This window comes from Protopterus annectens, chromosome 10.part0 (assembly GCF_019279795.1).
Source record: "Protopterus annectens isolate FY-2018-M chromosome 10.part0, PAN1.0, whole genome shotgun sequence".
Classification (NCBI taxonomy): Eukaryota; Metazoa; Chordata; order Ceratodontiformes; family Protopteridae; genus Protopterus; species Protopterus annectens.
The window spans coordinates 162,706,772-162,730,601 of record NC_056744.1 but is presented as its reverse complement, the minus strand read 5'-3'; positions in this window follow the sequence as shown (position 1 = coordinate 162,730,601).

The following is a 23,830-nucleotide window of genomic DNA, read 5'->3' as shown; positions in this document are numbered from 1 at the left end:
GAATTTAGCATGTTAGGCCTGTCATACACACTGCTTCGTTAGCTTCTTACAAAATTATATTCATTATTTCGGTGAGACTATCTATCCATCTAACCTTCTGCCATGTCTTTCTTCTTTTGCCTTTCATCTTCACGTTATGTGGCCGATATATTTGAGTTTTTATTTTACTATCATGCCAATTGGTTTGTGTTTTGGTTTTATTATCAGACCTTCAAGAGAACAGTCTGGATTTATTTCCTTGAGTATTAGGTCATTTAATTGTCTTGATGTCCTACACACTCCTTAATCTATAATCCCTTCCCTTCAATAGGAACACTCTTACTATAGTTAACCACTTATGTGAATACTATCTGTGCACACCTACTAACTAGAATCTTAACTAATACTTTATCTCTTTTCATTTATTAGTGAATATAGAAATTAAAAATTGTAAACTTATTTGTTATTCTTGTATTTGCTGTTCTGTTGCTTTTCCCGATTTTCTTAATACTATCTTGTGTTTATATGTACTACTATGATACTTATCAAACAGTAGATGTTATGTTCTACCTATTATAATTTACTTTATTCTTATTTGTATTTTTGATATTTTTGATATTGTATCTTTGGAGCTTTTCTCCCCAGGACTCCATTGAAAATGGGCTCATTCGGTCCAATGGATTATCCTGGCAAACAAACTTCAAATAAATAAATAAATAAATGTCCACATCATTCTCAAAAGGTTTCTTCAACACTACAGTTCAAAATTATTGAATTTCCAGTGTACAGCCTTACTTGTATGGCAACTTTTGCAGTCATATACTAGTGCTGGGAGAACTATAGATTTAACTGTAGATTTTTGTTGGCAATGTGATATCATTGTTCTTTAAAATCTTATACAGTTTTGCCATACCTTTCCTTCTAGAAAAAAGTGACTTTTCATTTCAGGGCTGCAGACACTGTCTGCAGAGACCTTTGGGCACAAGAAAATAAAACCTATTACTTGCCTCCACATCATCTTCATCTAATTCAAGAGAATTGACTGGACTAAATGGTATAATTTTAGATTTTTGATGCTGAGTAACAAGCAAGTGTTTTACTTTCTTACTTTCACTTTTGTCAACAGCCTCTTCAACTCTTCCTCACTTTCAGCCATGAAAGTGCTATTGTCTGTATTCCTGGGCTGGTTAATATTTCCTTCATTGGTTTTGATGCATCTAACCCAGCATTTCTTGATGCATTTACTATATAAGGAGGGTTGACCATATCCAGTGTTGCCACACTCCTTTACCAGACTTGTGCTGTCAGTTACCCCATAGTTATTTCTAACTGTTGTCTCATGTCCTGCATACAGACTTCTTAGGAGGCAAAGAAGATGACCCAGTATCCACATTTCTCTATGAACTTGCCACGGTCTGTTATTGTTTACAATGTCAAAGGCTTTACCTTTTCTATTACCCAGCAGCTGGCAATTTGACCTCCAATGCCTCTGCTCCTTCTAAATGGAGCTTGTACATCTGTCAGATGTTCATCATATTGATCAGTGCTGCAGTGATCAATATAATGAGCATAATATTGATCACTGATGCAGTAGCCTTATCTATATGGGTTATATCCTTCCAAGCATATAGCAGCTGTCCAGCTTCCAAAGTTTCAGAGTACCTTCCACATGCCCAAACTGTCAGGCAGTTCAAGCTGAGCTGGCTAATTTTCAAGTTTGGGCACAAGGAAAAAAACATAATTTTCAGTTATCCATGGAATAGAACATCAGTCCCATGGTCAGTCCTTCTTCCAGCCACAAAAAGAAAAAAAAAATTAAGCAAGCAGCCTATGTTGCCACAGCAGGCTAGTATTTTGCCTCAGCAGTATATGGGTGATTCTGCTGTAACCATTTGTTAAACCTCAGACTATTCATCTTGGGGTCCCCTCAGTAGCAAGAGACAGCCACTTTTGTCAGTCCTAGAAGAAGGAACATTAAAGGCTTTGCTGTTGAGCCAGAATTCTGTGCTTATCCCTGGGGACACTGCTGCTGCCATTAGTAACATGGCTTTCCCCATTTACCATGTCAAAAACAAACAGAAAACCAAGCATGTATCTAATCCTCCTAAAATTTCTTGGAATAGGAATAGTTTACTGGGTCTAGCTTAGGGTTTAATTCTCCCTATTTATCCTTCTTAAAAATAGTTTCTGGTCAAAGAAAGAGGGGCACCTCTTTTCCTAAATAGATTCAAGATTTTGAACCTGAACAGGAAGATGCAAGGATGGACACAATATTTCCTCAGATTTCTGATTCAGACTCAGAGGAGAGCTCAGTTTCTGATTCTCCCTATGGGGGTTTCTCTTTCTCTGAGACTATTGCTAGAATTTGCCAGCATTTTTAGTGGGAGAACACTGTGGTTTCTCAGTCTCTCAGAAAAAAATATGAGATGTTACAGAAGGATTTTCCAGAACCTACACCCATTCCTCCTGCTCTGTCTGCTTTAGGGAAGGGTGTCTTACTGGCTGCAGTTTTCCTGAGAGTCAGCCAGCTGTCCTTAAAAAGGCAGATAGAATGTATAAAGTTTCTTAGTCTTTTAAATTTTTATACACTATTCCCAAACCTGACCGAGCAGCTATAGCTCTCGCTGATCCCATTGCTGCTAAACACCTACTTAGTTCTAGTCCTACTCTTTCTGATAAAGATGGGAAAATCACTGACAGGTATACAAAAAAGTGCATACTTCTGCAACTTTGGATTTTTAGAATTTTGAAGTGTCAGACTCACATGTTAAAGTTTGTTCTGACTAATTGTGAATGCATGAGGAATGCTTTATCTGCAGTTTTTTTTTTCTTGAGAGGAAAAATCTGCTTTAAATAACTTAGTTTCCTCCAATGCACAGGTTGCTACTCATTGTTTACAATGTGGTTGACTCAATACTTTTGCAGGACTATGGCCACCTATAGCCACAATTACTGTCATGATGAGGTTTGCATGGCAGCATTCTCAGAACCTCCCAGATGACGTTAAAAATGAGATTTTAAATTTACCCTTGGTTAGAGGTTTACTGTTTGGCCCCTCTGCTGCAGAGGTAATTAAAAAAGTGTGATGAAAGGGGCAAGATGATCCAGGGGATCTCTAAGATATTTCAGCCCTCCTTTTCCAAAATTTTTAAGGGATTTTCTATCTCTTTATCATATTTTGGCAAAAAGCAGAATAAACAGTCTCTACAAAATATAGGCGTACAAATGTTTAAGAAGAAATTCCAAGGGGGTTCCAAAAAGAAGTCTCAAACATCCAAAACCAAGAACAGTCCAAGTCTGAATGACAATTTAACAGAACTAGGAACTCCCTACCACTATGGCCCATTTTTTTCAACAAAGTCTGTATCTCCATTTTCCTCACTGGCAACAGATAGTTCCGAAAATCCATCATCAAGGATACAGAAAGCAGTGGGAAAAAATGTTTCCTTTTCAGGGGGTCATTCTTCATCCTCCAGATAAGAGTTTTTTGTTTACACCAGTTTTTTTGTCACATACTGTTACAAGAGTGATAGAACCAGCTCCTCCTTCCCAGGTGGGGAAGGGTTTTTATTCAGGGATATTCCTAGAGCCAAAGAAAGAAAATGCTTGGACACCATTTCTGGATCTTTCTTTCTTTCCAAAAACTGTTTGTGATAGTACCCAAAATGAAAATGATGTGACTTCACAACCTGTTACCTCTTCTTCCTCTTTCAAGTTTCCTGGTAACACTAGACTTAAAAGATGCTTGTCATCACATCCCTATTCATCTTGATGTCAGATGTTTCTTAAGGTTTTGTGTGCCTTTGTCACATTATCAGTTCCCTGCCATATCCTTTGGACTATCCACTGCACCAAGATGGCTCACAAAGTGTCTAGCTCCAGTTATAGCTCATTGCAGGCTTACAGGGTAGCCACATTTTTCCATATTTAGATGACGTGATGATTATCCTTACACAGTCTTTCTGAAAGTATCATGAATCTCTCTTGGGTAAGAGATCACTTTCATAAGATCATGAATCTCTCTCTTGGGTAAGAGATCACTTTCATAAGATCATGAATCTCTCTCTTGGGTAAGAGATCACTTTCATAAGATCATGAATCTCTCTCTTGGGTAAGAGATCACTTTCATAAGATCATGAATCTCTCTCTTGGGTAAGAGATCACTTTCATAAGATCATGAATCTCTCTCTTGGGTAAGAGATCACTTTCATAAGATCATGAATCTCTCTCTCTTGGGTAAGAGATCACTTTCATAAGATCATGAATCTCTCTCTTGGGTAAGAGATCACTTTCATAAGATCATGAATCTCTCTCTTGGGTAAGAGATCACTTTCATAAGATCATGAATATCTCTCTTTGGTAAGAGATCACTTTCATAAGATCATGAATCTCTCTCTTGGGTAAGAGATCACTTTCCTAAGCTGGGATTCCAAGAGAGATTCCAAAAGTCTTTATTGTCTCCCTCACACAGGATTGTCTTCTTAGAATATTAACTATACACCTCAGTTCACAGAGCTTTTCTTCCACAGGAAACAAACAATTAGAACTATATCTAAATCTTTTTCTATGGTTTTCCACTCAGACTTTGATCACCCCAAGGAAAAACCTCTGTATTTTAGGTCACATGGCATCAATGATTCCCATGATACCCCTAGCAAGATTCCACATGATAAAAATACAGTGGTATCCGAAATTTCTTTGGCCCCAGCACCAATGCCATTTATCTTTTCAAATCCCAGTGCTGGGCTTGTCAGAAGAAAAATCATTTGGTGGAGATAACAGATATCCTTAAATCCAGGTCTCCCCTTCTCCCTCCCTGCTTCAAAAAGTCAGTCACCACAGATGCCTCTGACTTTGCTTGGGGAGCAGTTTCAGGAATGGTAAAAGTGCAGAGGGTGTGCGACACCAAAGACAGATGCAAACACATACATACCAAGGAGATACTTGCCATGATCAAGACACTCAACTCTCTGAACCATGTTTGGACCTCAGGACCTCTTCAAGTGGTTGCAGACAATGCCACAGTCATATGGTATATCAGCAAACAACAGGGAACTAGGCCATGCCCTCTTTGCAGACCAGCCATGTTAATGTGGGATATAGCTTCATAATACAATCTCACTCTACATGCAAAATCGTGCACCAATCTGAGCAGGATCAAGACAGGCCCTCAAAATGGAAACTAGATCAGGGGATCTTTACACAATTTGATCCATCTGGGGGAGTTCTTCAAGTAGACCTGTTTACCTCCTCTCTGAACAATCAAATGGCAACATTCTGTTCCAGGACTCCATTCAAGAAGGCCTGTAAGATGGTTGCTTTTTCTTTTCTTTTCCTTGTACCACAATGATCCTGTATGTATTTTCACATTTTTTTCACTAATATCTAGGGTACTTCTTAAGATTCAAAAGTAATCCCCTGAGATCATTGTTTGTGGCTCCCTTCTGGCTAAGGCAACCATGGTTCTCCCTTCTTTGGGAAATGGCCAGGGGTAATTATCACAAGTTTCTTTGTAGACTTGATGTACTTACCCAAGAACAGAGATCTTTGTACACCCCACCATCCATCATCTTCAATTGACTGCCTTTTAGGTACCTGTTTACTGCGGATGTGTAGTAGGTACTAATGGAAACAAGAAAGCCTACTACCAGAAAAAACATATATTTGCAAATGGAAAAGGTTTTCCTGTTGGTGCCTACAACATAACCAGCACCCATTCAGGCCTAATTGTTCTCTGGTTTTACAATATTTGTGTAAGTTACTATCCTATGGTCTTGTCTTTCATATTCCTCTGTCAAGGTACATTTATTGGCTATTAAAGCATGTCTGTCCATGGATCCTGTTCTAGCACATGAATGTGGTCAAGACACATACTGACTTGATGCATACTGTACACACTTCTCTAAGTAAATGCCAGAACTGTAGCAAGTTGGAACAACTCACTCCACCAGAATGGATGACCTGGCTCTGCCTAATCACTCCAAGCTCCTGTTTCATCTTGGGTCCTCTTAGCTTTGCTCAGAACTTCAGTCATCTATACCATGTACCTAAGACAAGGGCATTCTATAACTGCTTCTTGTGCTATACCTTTAATATACAGCTGGATTCAGTAAACAATTAATGCCTTACCTGCAACAACTAAATATTTGAAATGATATCTAATGTTTTGTGGTTAATGCATCAGTTGTCTTAAAATAAAGTAATTTTTGGCAACACATTACATCTTGATAATAACGCCCTCGAAGCCCTCCTCAGTATGGAGAACATCGATGTTTGTGCTGTGACTGAAACCTGGTTCAAGGCTCCTGAGAGCACCCCAGCACTATCAGGTTATACCTCATATCATGCGTTCTGGCCCCAAAATCCGGACCGAACCACAAAAGGAGGGGGAGTATCCATATTCATAAAGGATACCCACACCTCCAGGTTAGTGGCAACGCACGAAGCATCGGAGACCATCCAGGTGCAATTAACCATAGGTAAAACTGCCCTACAGTTTGTAACATGCTACAGACCACCTTCTCAAACTCAGGAAACCCACACAGCCTTCCTGAAGACACTGGAGAGTATAAATGTCTCTCCAAACACCATCATATTGGGTGACTTCAACTACCCAAACATAGACTGGGAACATTACTCAAGCCCCAACACCCTAGCCCAAAGGTTCCTTGAGTTCATAAACTCAAATGCTATGGAACAACTAGTCACCATTCCCACAAGAGGAGAAAATATACTAGACCTGATCATCACAAACATGGGGACAAAATGCTCCACACTGGAAGTATATCCCTCATTGGTGAGATCAGACCATAAATTAATCTCACTGGAGATCCACATCCTGCCCCCACCCCCAGCAAAAAAGACCACAGTGAAGAACTTCTCAAAAGCAAACTTCACACTTCTTAAGACTGGAGTGGTATCCTTCAAGGCCCCCGAGCCAGTGGAAACCACAACCCACGCTGCTGAAACCCTTACAAATGCCTTCTACGAGCACCTCCAGGAATGTATGGATCAAGCAATCCCTAATAAAATCAAGACCCTTTCCACCAAAGGCAGGCGCCCGGTCTGGTGGACTCCAGCCATAAACAAACTCTACAACAAGAGGAGAAAGCTACTACATGACAGAGCAAAATCCTTAAATGGGAAGGCATCTCTGATCAATACTAGCAAAAACTATGATCACTCATAAAATCATCCAAGGCCAACTTTGAGAGAAAAATCGCTAATGACACAAAAGACAATCATAAAGCCTTCTTTAGCTATGTTAGAAACCTGGGTGGAAACTCCCAGATATGCTCAGAATTAGTCCAAAATGATAAAAAAATCACTGAACCCACAGACATTGCCAACATACTGGCAGACAGGTTCAGTGCAAATTTCTCCCCTCCCTTCCCCCCAAAAGGAGAAATATCTATCCCACCAGAGTCTAGCCTCCCAAACATCTCAGATGCTCAGGTGAGAGCTGCTCTCTCTAAAGCAAAAAACACAGCATCAATGGGACCGGACGGTGTCCCCGGATGTGTGCTACACGCACTCAATGAGGAACTAAACCCACACATAAGGCTGCTGTTTAATCTTAGCCTTACTACAGGATACGTACCCAAAGAATGGCGTACAGCAACTGTGGTCCCACTCCACAAAGGCGGTGCTTCTACGGACCCTGGAAATTACCACCCCATAAGCTTGACGAGCCTTGTCTGCAAAGCTATGGCGAGGATCATAATAGAACTCATAAATAAAGACATTGGGGACCTACAGACACTGGATCCTACCCAATTTGGCTTTGTCAAGGGCAGATCCTGCCTCTTGAACTTGGTCGACTTTTTCGAAACAGTCACTAAGGCCATTGATGAGGGTAAGGCAGTTCACACAGCCTACCTTGACCTAGCAAAAGCGTTCGACACAATACCCCACTCGGGCATCATAGAAAAGCTCACCAGCTTAGATGTAAACCCATATGTCACAAGATGGGTTGCAAACTGGCTCAAGGACAGAACACACAGGGTTAGAGTTGCTGGTGCCATGTCAGACTCTAAGCCGGTCACGAGCGGTGTCCCACAGGGCTCAGTCCTGGGCCCCCTCTTGTTCGGCATTTATTTTTCTGAAGTGCAGGCAAACATAGGGGGATTGGGGTTGACAAAATTTGCAGATGACTGCAAACTGGGCACCATAATTGACACTCCATCAGACACAGACATCCTCCAGAAAGGTCTCATAGAAATGGATAACTGGTGCCAGAGCCATGGCCTTAAGCTAAATGCCAAAAAATGTATAGTCATACCCTTTGGGAAAAACAAGGTAACCCCTAATTACCACATAGGTGGTAATCCATTAAACACGGAAGAAGTTATCAGGGACCTGGAGACCCAAGTTGACAGTAACCTCTCTTTTGACACTCACATTGCCAAAGTGGTTAGGAAGACCTTCTACATTGTCCACCTGATCATGAAGGGATTCACATCCAGATCAGGAGAGGCCATTGTACCCCTGTACTCTTCACTTATCAGACCAATGATTGAGTACAACGCCCCATTCGTAATGTACCTTACCCGACACCTGCAGCAGTTGGAAAGACCCCAAAAGTTCCTCACCAAAAGGATAAAGGGGCTCAAACATATGTCATACGATGCCCGACTGAAGAAACTCCAGCTCTATTCAGTCGCATACCGTCTGCTCAGAGGTGATCTGTGCCTGACATACAAGGCCATGTCCAACCCGGAATTAATGGACATGCTCCACCTCAAAAAATCCAAATCCACCAGAGCCACGAGAGCAAGAGACTTAAACCTCAACACGGATATAAATAGGACGTGCTGGAGGGACAGATTCATCACCCAGAGACTCCCTACACTATGGAACAGAATCCCAGTCCATGTGAGGCAGAGCCCCTCACTGACTCTGTTCAAGAGAAATCTTGACGAGTGGATGGGAGATCGTAGGTTTACCCCGGGAATCATCTCTGTATCACTGCTGGACAGAGGCACAGCAAATTAATGGGTATAGTATTCTCATCCTAAGGGGTGGTGAAAGCCACACACACTCTGGCTAGGCTTATAAATGCCCTAGGGCAGATAGCCTAGTATGAACCTATGAACCTATGAACCTATGAAAACTCACATTTGTGTATACCATTACCTTGTGTGCTATTTTGGGATGTTAGATCTTTGTTGTCATTTAACTAAAACTGCTTAATGAACATGTATGCACAAAAAAAACATAAGGGCTTCCTTTGCAGACCATATTTTTTACTTTAATTGCTGCATTTTGACTTGCGATATGGATGTTTTTGCATTATGTCGATAAAGGGGAAGATTGACTTTAAAGAGTGGGAAATTTTTGCAGATGGTATCCATGTGAATGGCTGTAAGGAAAATTACAAACTACTGCAGTGGAGTAGGCCGAAGCTGCTCAGGTGACAATGTTGTTGGTGGCTATGGCTGAAGAAGCAGAGAATGTTGTAGATATGTTAATGACATGAAGAATATGGTTGAGAAAAAATGTAAAACTTGCATTAACATTAAGAGCGCCATAGGATGCAAACAGTGGAAATGCAACTTACAAACAATGAAAAGATTTAGCTGGTACTGGTCCGCAAGGTATCTACTAGAGTCCTTGCTGGTGTAATTGATCTGAGTGAACATCTACAAATGTATCTTTCATGTAATAAACCATTGTGAAGAATGATGGACTATATAGTTAGGACATTTTATAACACATGAGCAGGCTCTGCTGCTCAACACCCAGTACATGCAAGCGACAACAAACAATCACATTAGAGGAGCTGACCTTCTGTATCATGCATCTGGGATGTGCCAGCAGTGAGTGCTTGCCACATCTGATACACTGATACAGCATTTCTGATCCCTTTCATCATACATTTTAGGCGTATTAAATATTTCAGTGCTGCTTATATAAATCCGTGCATCAGTTAGCTGTGAAGATAAGTGTTATTACTGTGATGTACATGCATTCAAAACAGCTGAAGGATGACTGCATCATGGTGCTCAGTATCTCAGAGCTGCTCTTGGTTTGGCTACTTCACTGGAGATTTACAGAGAATCGGTTGCATCTAAAGTCATCCGCTGCTAAAATAACAAAAATAAGTAACATTTTGCACTTCTGCTTATTACTTTTACTGTATTTCACAAGAATCCTGTATTAATTGTAACATGTCTCACACTTTAGTAGAGTTTCAAAGCTGAACTGTTTCCACTGCTGCTCTAGTACTTAGTTACACTGTGTCTGTCTTACAGGACAACACTATTTAGGTTGAGTGGTTTCCCTGCACTTGAGCTCTAAAATCAGCATGTTTACATTAGAGCCTTTTCTGGCTGAACTCTTGTGGCAAAAATGTGCTGTAGCAAAACTATCTGAGTTGGGAGCTGCTGACTGAAAGCTTATTGTGTGTTTTCTTGATTTGTCTATAGGCTTTGCTGTTGTAAAAACTTGTTTTTCTGATTCTGTATAATCCCAGTGTTTGTGGTAGGCTGCTCTACATGCAGCTGTCATTAGCTGTACCCTGTATAGACAAAAATGCTATCAAGTTAACATTTCCCTTAGAATAATTATCTCTGAAACCTTCCTTAGTCTTTCTGTTGCTCTAAGGGAATCTGAGTTATGCACAGAGCAGCATCACCTTGTTGTATAGCTACAGTTTGCACTGAGCATAGCACCCAATTCTTTGGCCATATGCTATCATCCCATTCCAGTTAAATCTCCCTACTCTTCTCCCAAAATAAAAAAAAAAACTGAAACCATGGATAGGCACTTTCCTGCTATCTCTGAGGCCAGCCTGGTGGGCTTGCATCCTGAGGCAATGTAGCAATTGTCTCATGTATATTGACAACAACTTAATCCTGAAACAAACACAGTATGTGATAGATGTAGTTACATTATGAAAACTGAGACACGACTTACTTACTGACAAATCAAATGACAAACAGGTTGTCAACACACATGCATCATTTCCATCACTAAATAAAGTATCAACACATAAACTCACATACGTGGAGGTACTCACAGGTAATTTACCAAAACGTCATAGGCCTCCTGCACACTGTCCTCAGAAACCAGATCCAAACAAAACCAAGACAACACCAACTACACATGAAAATACACATACAACAAACATACAGGAGAGTTGCACCCCCCCCCCCCCGCGTGTAATATCTTCATTGCTAAGATCGTATCGTAAATCGGTCTCCTTTGAAATAAATGTAATGGTGGTACCCACATCAAACCCTAAAACCCTAAAGAATTTTTCCAAAGCAAATGACCTACTATTAAGTGATAGTAAAGATCATATTAAAGCTCCCCTTAAACCCGTAAGCACAGAGGCCTATGCAGAAGTATACACTAATGCCCTATACAATCACTTAAACAACTGTATGGAAACAGCAATACCTGACTGAACTAAACCTAGTTATAGCCAGAAAAGTAAGACACCCTGGTGGACCTCTGGCATAAATAGACTATACAACAGAAGGATGAAATTCCTGTGTTGTAATCAGGGGGAAGGAGCATAACAAAGAAAAATATCCCTTAGTAGTCTCAACATGCAAATCAGGGAACTAGTCAAGTCTTCAAAAGTTAAATACGAGACTAAAATAGCCTCTCAAGCAAAGGCTAACCACAAAGCATTTTTAAGTTATGTCTGAAATCTTAAGGGGAAGCATTCAACAATGTTCTGAGTTGGCAGTAAATGGTACTACCTATACCCAGATAGAAGAAATAGCAAACCTAGTGGCCAATAAATTCAGCTCAAATTTCACCCCCCCCCCCCATCCCCTTTGGTAACTGCACATAAAATACTTGCTACAGTTTCTTTGCCTGTTATCACAAAACAAAAGGCCATCACTGCACTTTCTGAAGATAGAAACAAAGCATCAATGGGCCCTGATGGAATCCCAGGGTGCCTATTAAATAGCTTGAAACATGACCTAGCAGACCCACTCAGATCTCTACTTAACCACAGTCTCCAGACAGACTTTGTCGTAGTAGAGTGGAGGACAGTAGCAGTCATCCCTCTGCACAAGAGAGGGCATTCAACGGACCCATAAAATTACTGACCCATAAGTCTGACTAGACTGATATGCAAGGATAATCACGGACCTGATTAACGATGACATAGGAAATCTACAGACTCTAGATCCAACCCAGTTTGGCTTCATCAATGGCAGGTCCTGCCTGCTCAGTCTGGTGGACTTCTCTGAGAAAGTCACTAAGATGATGGATGAGGGTAAGGCAATGCATACTGCCTACCTTGACCTGGCCAAGGCATTTACACAGTAACCCACTTGGGTATTAAAGAGAAACTTACAAAATTTGGCATAAACCTCTGTGTCACCAGATAAATAGCCAAATGTCTCACAGATAGGATATACATAGATAGAGTGGGGGTACTGACATCCAGCAAAAGGCCAGCCACCAGTGGAGTACCAAAGGCTCAGTGCTGGGGCCGTCCTGTTTGGAATATACTTCTCAGATGTCATGGTAAATATAGATGACCTTTGGCTGACCAAGTTTGCTGGTGACTGCAAGTTGGATGAGGGTAATCATTGACTCCCCAGATGGTGTTGATATCCCACAGACATGTCTGATGCAGAATAATGATTGGTGTCACAGCCATGACATCAAACTAAACATGAAGAAGTGCATAATAATACCCTTTGGAAAATCAAATATCCCTGCAAATTACAACACTGATAGCAACCCTCTAAGAGTGGACCAAGTAGTGAGAGATCAGATAGATGATAATCTGAACTTTGACCACCATGTGTCCATGGTGATGTGGAAATCTTTCTATGTGGCTCAGCTTATAACTAAGGGCATGGTATCCAGATGTAAGGATGTCATAGTACAACTGTATGTAGCCCTCATCAGACCAAATAATTGAGTACAATGTGTCTTTGGCATGTACCTTTCCAGGCACCTGTAAAAGATGGAGTGTCCTCAGAGGTTTTTCACCAAAAAGTACAGGATATAACCAACATGTGATATGTAGACTGATTACAAGCCCTATCACTGTATTCAGTTTCTTACGAATTCCTGAGGGGTGATCTGTGTCTGACTTACAAGGCAGTGTCTGACCCAGCCCTGATGGAAATGTATATTCACAAAACTAACTACAAGACAGTTTCTCATTCCAAAGATCTAAACTTGTTCCCTGACTGGAATAGATCATGCTGGAGAGACAGATATGTGTCCTAGAGATTACCCATCCTCTGGAAAAGACTTCCTATTCACATGAAGCAGAGTCCTTCCCTGACCATCTTCAAGTGCATTCTGGAACAATGGAAGGGAAATCTCAGATTCACTCCTGGGGTGGCACTCATATCCCTTATGGACAGAGTCATTCTGTAAAACTAGTCAAAACCACACTTGCTGACACTTGTTCATTTTCCCCTAGGGATAGAAAATTGAGTAAAATCTGGGTAAAACTGACCATAGTTGTAAGGGCTCTTGAACTGTTAGCCTAGTAATATCCCATGGACCTATGAATTTGTCAGGCCCTGTTCTGTTGCTATTGTTGATGAATCTGCAAGGCACTGTTATGGTGACATTGTTAATGAATTTGCTGGGCCCTGTTGTTATTATTGATGAATCTGATATGCCACGTTCTGTTATTTTTGATGAATCAGCTGGATCCTGCCCTTTGGCTATTATTGGTGAACTAGCTGTGCATCGATCAGCTGTTATTATTGATGAAACTTTGACCACCAAAACTGCTGAGCTTTTTTCTTTTGTTATTCTTCATAAATCTGCTGGGCCACACTCTGTTATTATTGCTGCAGATTCTACAAGGGTATGTCCTTGTTCAGCTGGTAAATCATCATCTTATTCTTGCTGAAAGTGTCCATGTAATCAGCTAGATGGTGTGTTGAGAGGATGCTGTCGGTGAGATTATGTAACATGTAGCAGTAAGTGAATATCTGACAATCCTTGTGTACGGTAGTGTTTGACCTGAGTCACCTAGGTACCCATGTCTCATTTTGTGTTGGACAAATGTACACTGAATGATGTTACGGCCCCTCTAATGGGACTATTTATATGCCACCTGCAGTAGTGCTTGTGGTGATTGCATAGATGAAAGCAGCCATGGTTAGACGATATTTAGTATTACCTAGGGAATGACTGTGAGGGAGTAACATAATTTCAAAGGCTTAGCACATAAAACTACACTACCATGCATTATTAATATGGCTTCCAATGGGATTATATGGCTAAACGTCTATTATTCAATCCCTATGTCACCCACCACTTGGCATTATATGAAGCTGTATCCATGCTTCTTTGCATATAGGATTATCAATGATCAGGTTGAATTACTTACAGCCTGTACCACTGCAGCTATTGTGACAATTGCTGCAGTCCATTTGAAAATGATGCATTCTGTCCTACCCATATGTTATAAGGACAGTCTGCAATTGTTTAATCTAATAGGATAAAAACACAGATGTCTATGTACATGAAAGGGGTACCTCATGAACTGCATTCTAGGGCATGGTCAGGATATTACATTCATTTCAATGTGTATACTATGTGAGTTTAGTCAATTTCACATCAATCTTTGACAGATAGATGTGTTTTGTGAATGGCTTTTCACTTTGGTATTCTATTTCAGCTCTGTACTTTCATATGTATTGTGTACTATGTATGTGACATATACATTGCGTACTACGTCTGTGACTGAAACCCTTTGTGTTCAGAATCCAAAAACTAAAACTGATTACCCAAACATGTAGCAATTTTTTCAAATGGGACTTTTCCTTCCCCGATGGAACATTCTCTGAGCCTGAAAATAAATGGATGGTTGGCTTCATACTGACCTATTATTTCTATATCATGTAGACTTAGAAGCTATACCTACACTCTTTTAAGAGCTTGGATTGTGTCAAAGTGTTAGCTAACATTTGGTTATACCAGGCAAAATACAACATGGGGAATTTTCCTTAGAATACGGCTTTACCATTACAATTTATCTCTGGAAATGATATGCATACATTTCTACATATAAAACCTGTTGATAAAATCAGTATCTTACAGGCAATATTTTACTGAAGCTGAATTATTTGGAAAATGTTTAAAGATAATTGAATTATAGATGTCATTTGATTTGTAAATGGAGTGAGTTGCCCAATGTTGTAAGTACTAAGCAAACAATATTACACAAAAGGCTGACTCACAATATTTAAAAGGCATAGTCTCCTTAACCAGTTAATCATTTCCATTCCAGAAATGTGTACTGTGTTACAAGATTCACAAAGGACATTTTGTATAGCTTATTAATGCATGCAAATATAAATTATGGTTATTTTCTGCTTTCAGCAATAACACTTTACTTATCTTGCATTTTGTCAATTAATTCATACTGTATAGGGGCAACAATGTGATCACGTAGAAAAAGAGTTTATGAACAATGCAGAATCATTTCTTTAAAAATGCATGATTATTAGGCTAATGGTGAATTTAACTTATTTGCCATCAATTTATTTTTAATAATATCAGTATGGTAATATTAACAGCCAATTCCTTCAGGTTGAGACCAAGTGGCTAATTAGACTGCAGTCATATTGCTTTCTTGACTTTAATACACAGTTTAGCATTGTGTCGCTTCCTAACAAATACCATTTTAACACTTTAATGGATTAATTGTTTTGCTGTAGTTTCTACATAAAGTTTTTTTTTCTTTTTTCTAGATTATATTCTTTACATGGCTATATATTTTTGGCATTGTAGCCTAGTTGCTCTCTGTGCAATGGAAAGGGTAGCTGCATCTAAGCTACTTACACCTTAAGGAATCAACGTTCCCATTTCACTTATTCTAGCTACAATAAGCTAGCCTCAGACACAATAAAGAATGTAAGTTGCTGACTGAATGGCAGTGTTACCAGCTGAATGAGTAGCACACTTGCCTTTGATGCCAGAAAGGCAGAAAGCTGTGAATTTTGTTCCCTCATCCTGTTTGGATTCAATTCAAATAAATATGTATTTCCAATATAGACACTCAGATGTAGCATAAACCCCTCGGTTGCATTTTTAAGATGATATACTTCAGATGAGACTTTAAGCTGAAGTTTCATTTTTCTAGTTTGGTGGCAATTCCTGTGGATGTACAATTTCTAAAAAAAAACTTAATGAAAAGAATAAGGAAATGTTTGTAATGTTCAAGTCAAATTTCTCCTAATCAGTATTTATACCATGTCCGGCTTAAGCCACAGGTAGTAGGACTGACCTTGTCAAAAGAGTACATATATAAAGTCAGTCTTTTCTTTTTTTTTTTCCAAAATGTTTTTATTCATTTTATAACACAATAACTTAACAGTATAGTAACAAGAAAAAAACAAATAATCTATATAAATGTCCATAACAATTAAAAAGGAATATACATAGGAGAACACTTAATATTTCTCTAAGAGATTAGACAATTTTGTCCAAGCAATTAAATAATGAGTCATGTTGTCAGTTCTTGCTTTTATAGTAGCAATCTCATTCTTACAAGTATATTTCACAAGATGAATAAACTCAACTTTAAACACAGGAGAAGATTGGAATTTGCAGTTTTTAGTAACAATTTTCCTTGCTATAGAGAGGATAGATAACAATGTTTGCTTTTTAGGAATGACTTCAGGAACAGGAACATTGAAAAGGATAAGGGGGTCAAAATTATACAGTTGTCATTCCATAGATCTTTATAAAGATATTTCAAGTCTAACCAAAATGGGGAAATTATTTTGCAATTAACAACCATGTGTATCCAGTCAGCATCAGAGTGTCGACATTTCCAGCATTTAATTTCTTCTTTCTTGTAATTAATTGTTAGTCTATCTGGGGTAAAAAAATCTGTGTAAAAATTTTCATGTTTATACATGCCAGAACAGGGAAGATGTGGATTTCTTCACCAACTGTAAACAATTTTTTTTTTATCTTTTTCTGAGAATACTTGCTTATTAACTTCACTTAAATAATTCCAAAAAGGGACATCTGTTTTGCTAAAATCATTTATGAGAATTTTATAAATAACAGAGATGTATGAAGTGCTCTTGGGTGAGTTATTAATAATTGTTGAGATAAAATCCAAGATTTTTAAGTTACTCTTATTGTATGCCTCTAATGAGGGTACAAGCTTAGTATGTATAAAATCCTTACAAGTTTGGATGTCCAGCCAATTGCAATTTTGCAAACTATATCTGCTGATCAAATAGTCTGTAGAACTTATTTTATTATCTGAGAGAATTTGATTCCAATATAATAGGTCACCCTTCTTAAATTCAAGGATTTTCTGGGTATCAAAAGATATCAAACATTCATTTGTGTAGGCAATAGGAAACATAATTATTAGTAAATTCTTAATTAATTGATTAGAAAACATAAGCTTTTTAAACAACAGCAATATTTGGTTTGTAAGAGGTTTAAGAACAAGTTTTGACTTTTCATTTAAAATCCATATGAAGATAGAATATACTGCCCGGTTAAAGAAACTCCAGTTCTACTCAGTGGCATACCGCCTGCTCAGAGGCGATCTGTGCCTGACGTATAAAGCCATGTCCAACCCAGAATTAATGGACATGCTGCACCTCAGAAAATCCAAATCCCATCGAGCTATGCGCTTGAGAGACTTGAACCTCAGCACTGAAATAAATAGGACATGCTGGAAGGACAGATTCATAACCCAGAGGCTCCCTTCACTCTTGAATAAAATCCCAGTCCAGGTTAGGCAGAGTCCCTCATTGACTCTCTTCAAGAGGAATCTTGATGAGTGGATGGGAGATCGTAGGTTTACCCCAGGTATCACTTCTTTGTCACTGTTAGACAGAGGCACAGTATACTAACCTCGAAAAAGGGCATAGCAAAATTAATTTAAAATGGGTGGCGAAAGCCAAACACACTTTGGCTAAGCTTATAAATGCCCTAGGGCAGATAGCCTAGTATGAACCTATGAACCTATGAACCTATAAGATGTTTGAATGTATTTGAGTATATGGTTCAAGCAATGTCCTATTACTATTAAGAAGTAAGGTTTCATGTATTGAGTTCCAATATGATGTATAAGAACCACTATTCCAAAGCAATACTATGTTAATAAATGTAGAGTTTAAATAAAAATCAATGTTTGGAAACCCTGTACCTCCTTCATCCCAGATTGTGGTGTACGAGAGAAGAGAAATTATTGTATTTTTCTGGGATAGCAAAGGAAGTTGAGTAATAAGTTATTAATTTTGTGTTCCAACTGTCAATTAGACTTGTAACTGAAGAATGAAAAACTGGAACCAGGCAGAATGCAAAGGAGCAAATTTAGCATACCACAACACTTTATTCCACTCTTTCATCCAAGGCTTCATCAGAATGCACAATGTTACAAACAATAAGTTTAAATACAAATCCCAGCCAATAAAAACACATAACCAATTATAATCTTAAAGAAACAGTTTACAATTAAAAAAACAGTGCACACTCTCTGTGCAAATATACTCTACATTTTTTACAAAAACATTTAATGTTGACATCATTTAAGTCCAGGTTCTTTATCTGAATTTAGTTTAATTTGATTTGCCATAAACCTTTTTTTTTGCTCTAAATCAGTCTTAAAATCACCACCCCTCAAATCACTAACTCCCTGTTCTAAAACCAAAAATAAAAACTTTTTGTAGTTTTGATTCTTTAATGTATGCTTAAAGAAAGCACTCTTATGATCTTTCCTTTTTATGCTATATAACTGTTCCCTAATTCTAACACATAAAGTCTGTGTTGTCATCCCTATATAGAATACAATGCAACTTGTACAAACTCCTATATTAAACCAGTCCTTTACTTTTAGAAATAAAATATCCTGGTACCTTGATAGTATATGCTAAATGACTCAAGTTAACATATGATCCTTCTAGAATAATCCTGCTGACATTACAACTTCCACATTTGTGCATTCCATTTGGCTTATTAGTATTTAATATTCCTTCTTTATATATAGCTTTATGTCTTTCAAATAGTAACTTTAAATTGTAATGGTTCTTATACACAAATTATGGACAGCGACTTGCTATCGTATATAAGTCCTGATTCTCTTCCAGTATTTTCCAGTTATCTTGTATAATACCCCTAATGGACCCACTGTCCAATGTCATGTCTAAACTGCAATAAACCTTGGCGTCTAACCTTAAATCTTTGTTATTCTGGCTTCTGGAACAATTAAATGGAACTTCTAATATAGGGGATAGTGTGTATCTCTTCTGTTTAACACCATTCCTGCTAGTTACCTTAAATGTTCTTCTTTATATCCCCTATCTATAAACAATGATATAATAAACTCAAATTCTTCTACTAAATGACATAACTCACTAGCCATACGACTAGCCCTGATGAACTGTCCTTTGGGTATATTGTCCTTTATAAAATGGAAATGATGACTAGTATAATGTAGGTAGCTGTTAGCAAAAGTATTTTTGTGATGTATCCTACTCACAAACTTCTCTTTAAAGGTGTTCCATTCCAAGGTAACATCCAAGAAACTGACCTTTGAACCTACATCCCCCAGCATAAATTAAAAAAAACCTGACTTTAGATTTAAACATCTTAGAAACTCATCCACGTTTCTCTGGTCATCCAACATTATGAAGAACAAATCACCTGCAAATCTTTTGAAATAAAAAACCTGATGTTGTTTCATAATGGGTTCTAACACTAAATGCTCCCACCATCCCATAACAGTGTTAGCGAAAGAAGGAGCTGCTGGAGACCCCATAGCAACTCCTCTTATCTGTGTATACACTTTTGCATTGAATATAAAATAGTTAAGCAATAACCAACAATGTGGTGTGGTATATTGAAGATTTACCCACGGTTGGTGTGATTAAATAAAACCAACCATGGGTAAATTTCAATATACCGCAATCACGGAGTTGGTTATTTCTATTATACAATGACATTATTTAAGAAAAAAAATACTTACTTTTCTTAAAAAATGTCTTTGTATAATGGTGCCATACTGTTCTTCTGTGGCTGGTGGTATCCTGCTGCCTTACACTGATGTACTGCGCATGTGTATGGGACTTGCATTCCCATGCATATCCAGTACATCAATGGTTTGAAAAGGAAACAACAAAGAAAAGAAAGTCTCCATTGCGCCATTTTTGTTTTCTTTTTTTTTTTTTTTTTTTTAAGTTTTGTCTACTTTAGAGGTAGGAGAGAGAGACAGAATGGAAGAAATGCAAAGAAAGTCAGGTGCATGTCTTAAATTTTAAATAACATACTTGATTTTCTTTGTATTTCCTCCATACTGACTTTCTGTTATCTCCAGAGTCCAGACTATAGATTTTTTTAAATTTTTGTAAAAAAAAAAATAAATAAAAGTTATGAAATATACGAGCGGAAACAATGGGTCTAAATGGGGGGTTTGCAGCACATTTATGGACTTTCGGTATTCCAAATAAAGTCTCTAGCTTGGGTTTCTCTATATTACAAAAATCATAAGTTACTTTATCTAAATTGCCATTCATTAAACTTTCAAATAAAAAAAGAATACACTGTTCTATAACACTTAAGCACTTCGTTAATATCAATTAATTCATATTCACTGACAATGTTTAACATAATTTTGATATTCTGTATGTACTTTTCCTGGTCTATTAAGACAAGGTACCACCTTTGTCACTCTTCATAATCCTAACACTCTTATTTTCTCCAAGTTCATTTAAAGTTATTTTTTCATTTCTATTCAAGTTGTTATAATATTTTCAATTTGTATTACCTTCTTTAATAACCGTCTAATTTGATTTTCACATGTAGTCTCAAAAACATTTGAAGTATGGAGCAGTGACAGGATATAGCAAGATGGTTTAACAAACTTAGTGTCATTCAGTTCAACATCTTTAAGTATGCAATTTAATTTCAACAATCTCGTATATTTTTTAAGATCCAACAGTGTACGTGTTGTATCAGCCTTCTTAGAAGGGACAAAGTTTAAACCTAATTTTAACACACTTACATGATCAGTTTTTACATTGTCATTTACAGTAACACGTTTCTAATTGTTGGTTGATGAATCTGATAATATTCTTTCCTTCTTCCTGGGTATTCTGGTTCTTGAAGCTTTGCCCTCCTTTTCCGATGTTAAAAAGAACTTCAGGTCAGGCCCCTAAATCAGTGGAAGTAGTAGATTTCTTAGAGTCAATTAAGCCATGAGTGCTCAGTACATCTCTGTGTAAAATGTCTGCTACTGAAGTTCCACCAACATCACTTCATAGATTTACTTTAGAATTATTCCTAACTTCCATAGGCTGTTCTCTCACAACTTCCTTAAAGTGAGAGGAACCTATTCTAGTGTTCTGATAATTATTGTTATAATTAGTTTTTTCAGTCACCATACACGTTGTTCCCTGATGGCAATAAAACGTGAACACAAATTCAATTAAGTAAATTCCAAGCTGTGAAACACGACATGTACTTCTGAAAACTCAATAAGACTTTATTTCCGATACAGAGTGAGCGCTTTCGCCAATGGGCTTCTTCAGACTCTTCATACAAGCATAAAAATCTAACTTCTTTAAAAAGCCCGCCATGGGTTTTCATTGGTTACAAACTTCATTGCTGATCCAAAAATTTAAAGTAGTTTTTTTAATATGTATTGGACATTTTGTCACATGTTTTTATTATGGATTCGTATCTTTTGAAAGTGCATATTTATTTTAATGTGTAGAATTCTATTTAAATAACATGGTATTTGATGTATATACCACTTTAAATTTTTGGATCAGCAATGAAGTTTGTAACCAATGAAAACCCATGGCGGGCTTTTTAAAGAAGTTAGATTTTTATGCTTGTATGAAGAGTCTGAAGAAGCCCATTGGCGAAAGCGCTCACTCTGTATCGGAAATAAAGTCTTATTGAGTTTTCAGAAGTACATGTCGTGTTTCACAGCTTGGAATTTACTTAATTGAATTTGTGTTCACGTTTTATTGCCATCAGGGAACAACGTGTATGGTGACTGAAGGATTTTATTACATATTTATCACGTGTGCTCCCGTCTCCGCTGGTGTGCTGCTCTGCTTTTGGATTGTGTTGATTTATAATTAGTTTTTCTCTTATTCTTAGTTATGGCATTAAAAATCAAATAAGCCATATAATTTTCATAGGCAATTTCAACCCTATTCAGTTTGTTATTCTTACACTTAATTATGGACTCTTCATGCTTTTGTACCTCCTTAAGTACCGAATGATATTCTACATGTTCTCTGATTCTTCTGTGAAAGTATTTTTGTAGAAGCTGATCAACTTTCACTATTTGCTCTTTTAAGCTGGCCATAATTTTAAAGTTGTTCTCCAGTAACAACTTTAAAAAGTTGATACCAGCGGTGTTAAAGAATTCCTTTAAAGCAGCAAAAAGTGTATCAGTCATTTCAACACCATTAGAGCACTTAAAGAATCTTAGTCCCTTCAGTACTATGCCCAATTCTATACAACATTGAAAATATTTATTCTCAAGATCCAAGCTCTTACATTTCTTAAGTAATCTACATAATGTTTCACAATTATCTTTGTAGGACATCATCTCTGAAGTATTTACTGGTCTCTCAGATGTGAAAAAAGGATCCGAGCCACTATTGAGAAAGGAAGCTACATCCGCATAAATCTTAATAGGTTTGCAATAAACCTCATGACAGTTACCTTGTTTAACACGATGATTAATGCTATATTCTACAACAGTTTCAGCATCTTCTTCAGAATTGGAAGACCCACAGGGTTTCTTTTATTTCAGAAGATTTGCAGATGATTTGTTCTTCATAATGTTGGGTGACCAGAAAAAAGTGGATGAGTTTCTAAGATGTTTAAATCTAGAGTCGGGTTTTTTAAAATTTATGCTGGGGGATGTAGGTTCAAAGGTCAATTTCTTGGATGTTACCTTGGAATGGGACACCTTTAAAAAGAAGTTTATAAGTTGGATACATCACAAACATGCATTTACTAACAGCTACCTAGATTATACTAGTCAGCATTCCCATTTTATAAAGGACAATATATCCACAGGGCAGTTCATCAGGGCTAGTCGTATGACTAGTGAGTTATTTCATTTGGTAGAAGAATTTGAGTTTATTATATCATTGTTTATAGCTAGGGGATGTAAAGAAGAACATTTAAGGGAACTAGTAGGAATGGTGTTAAACAGAAGTGATACACACTATCCCCCTATATTAGAAGTTTCATTTAGTTGTTCCAGAACCCAGAACAACAAAAATTTAAGATCGGACACCAAAGTTTATTGCAGTCTAGACATGACATTGGACAGTGGGTCCATTAGGGATAATATACAAGATAATTAGAAAATACTGGAAGAGAATCAGGACTTATATAAGATAGCAGGTCCCTGTCCACAATTTATGTATAAGAATCAATACAATTTAAAGTTACTATTTGAGAGAGATAGAACTAAAGTTACTATTTGAGAGAGATAGAATTATATATAAAGAAGGAATATTAAATACTAATAAGCCAAATGGAATGCACAAATGTGGAAGTTTTAATGTTTGCAGGTTCATCATAGAAGGACCATATGTTAACTTGAGTCATTTATTGTATACTATCAAGGTACCAGGATATTTTAATTGTAAAAGTAAAGGACTGGTTTATATAGGGGTTTGTACAAGTTGCACCGTATTCTATATAGGGATGACAATGTGGATTTTATGTGTTAGAATTAGGGAACATTTATATAGCATAAAAAGGAAAGATCATAAGAATGTTTTCTTTAAACATGCATTAAAGCGTCAAAATTACAAAATGTTTTTATTTTCAGTTTCAGAACAGGGAGTTAGTGATTTGAGGGGTGGTTATTTTAATACTGATTTAGAGCAAAAAGAAG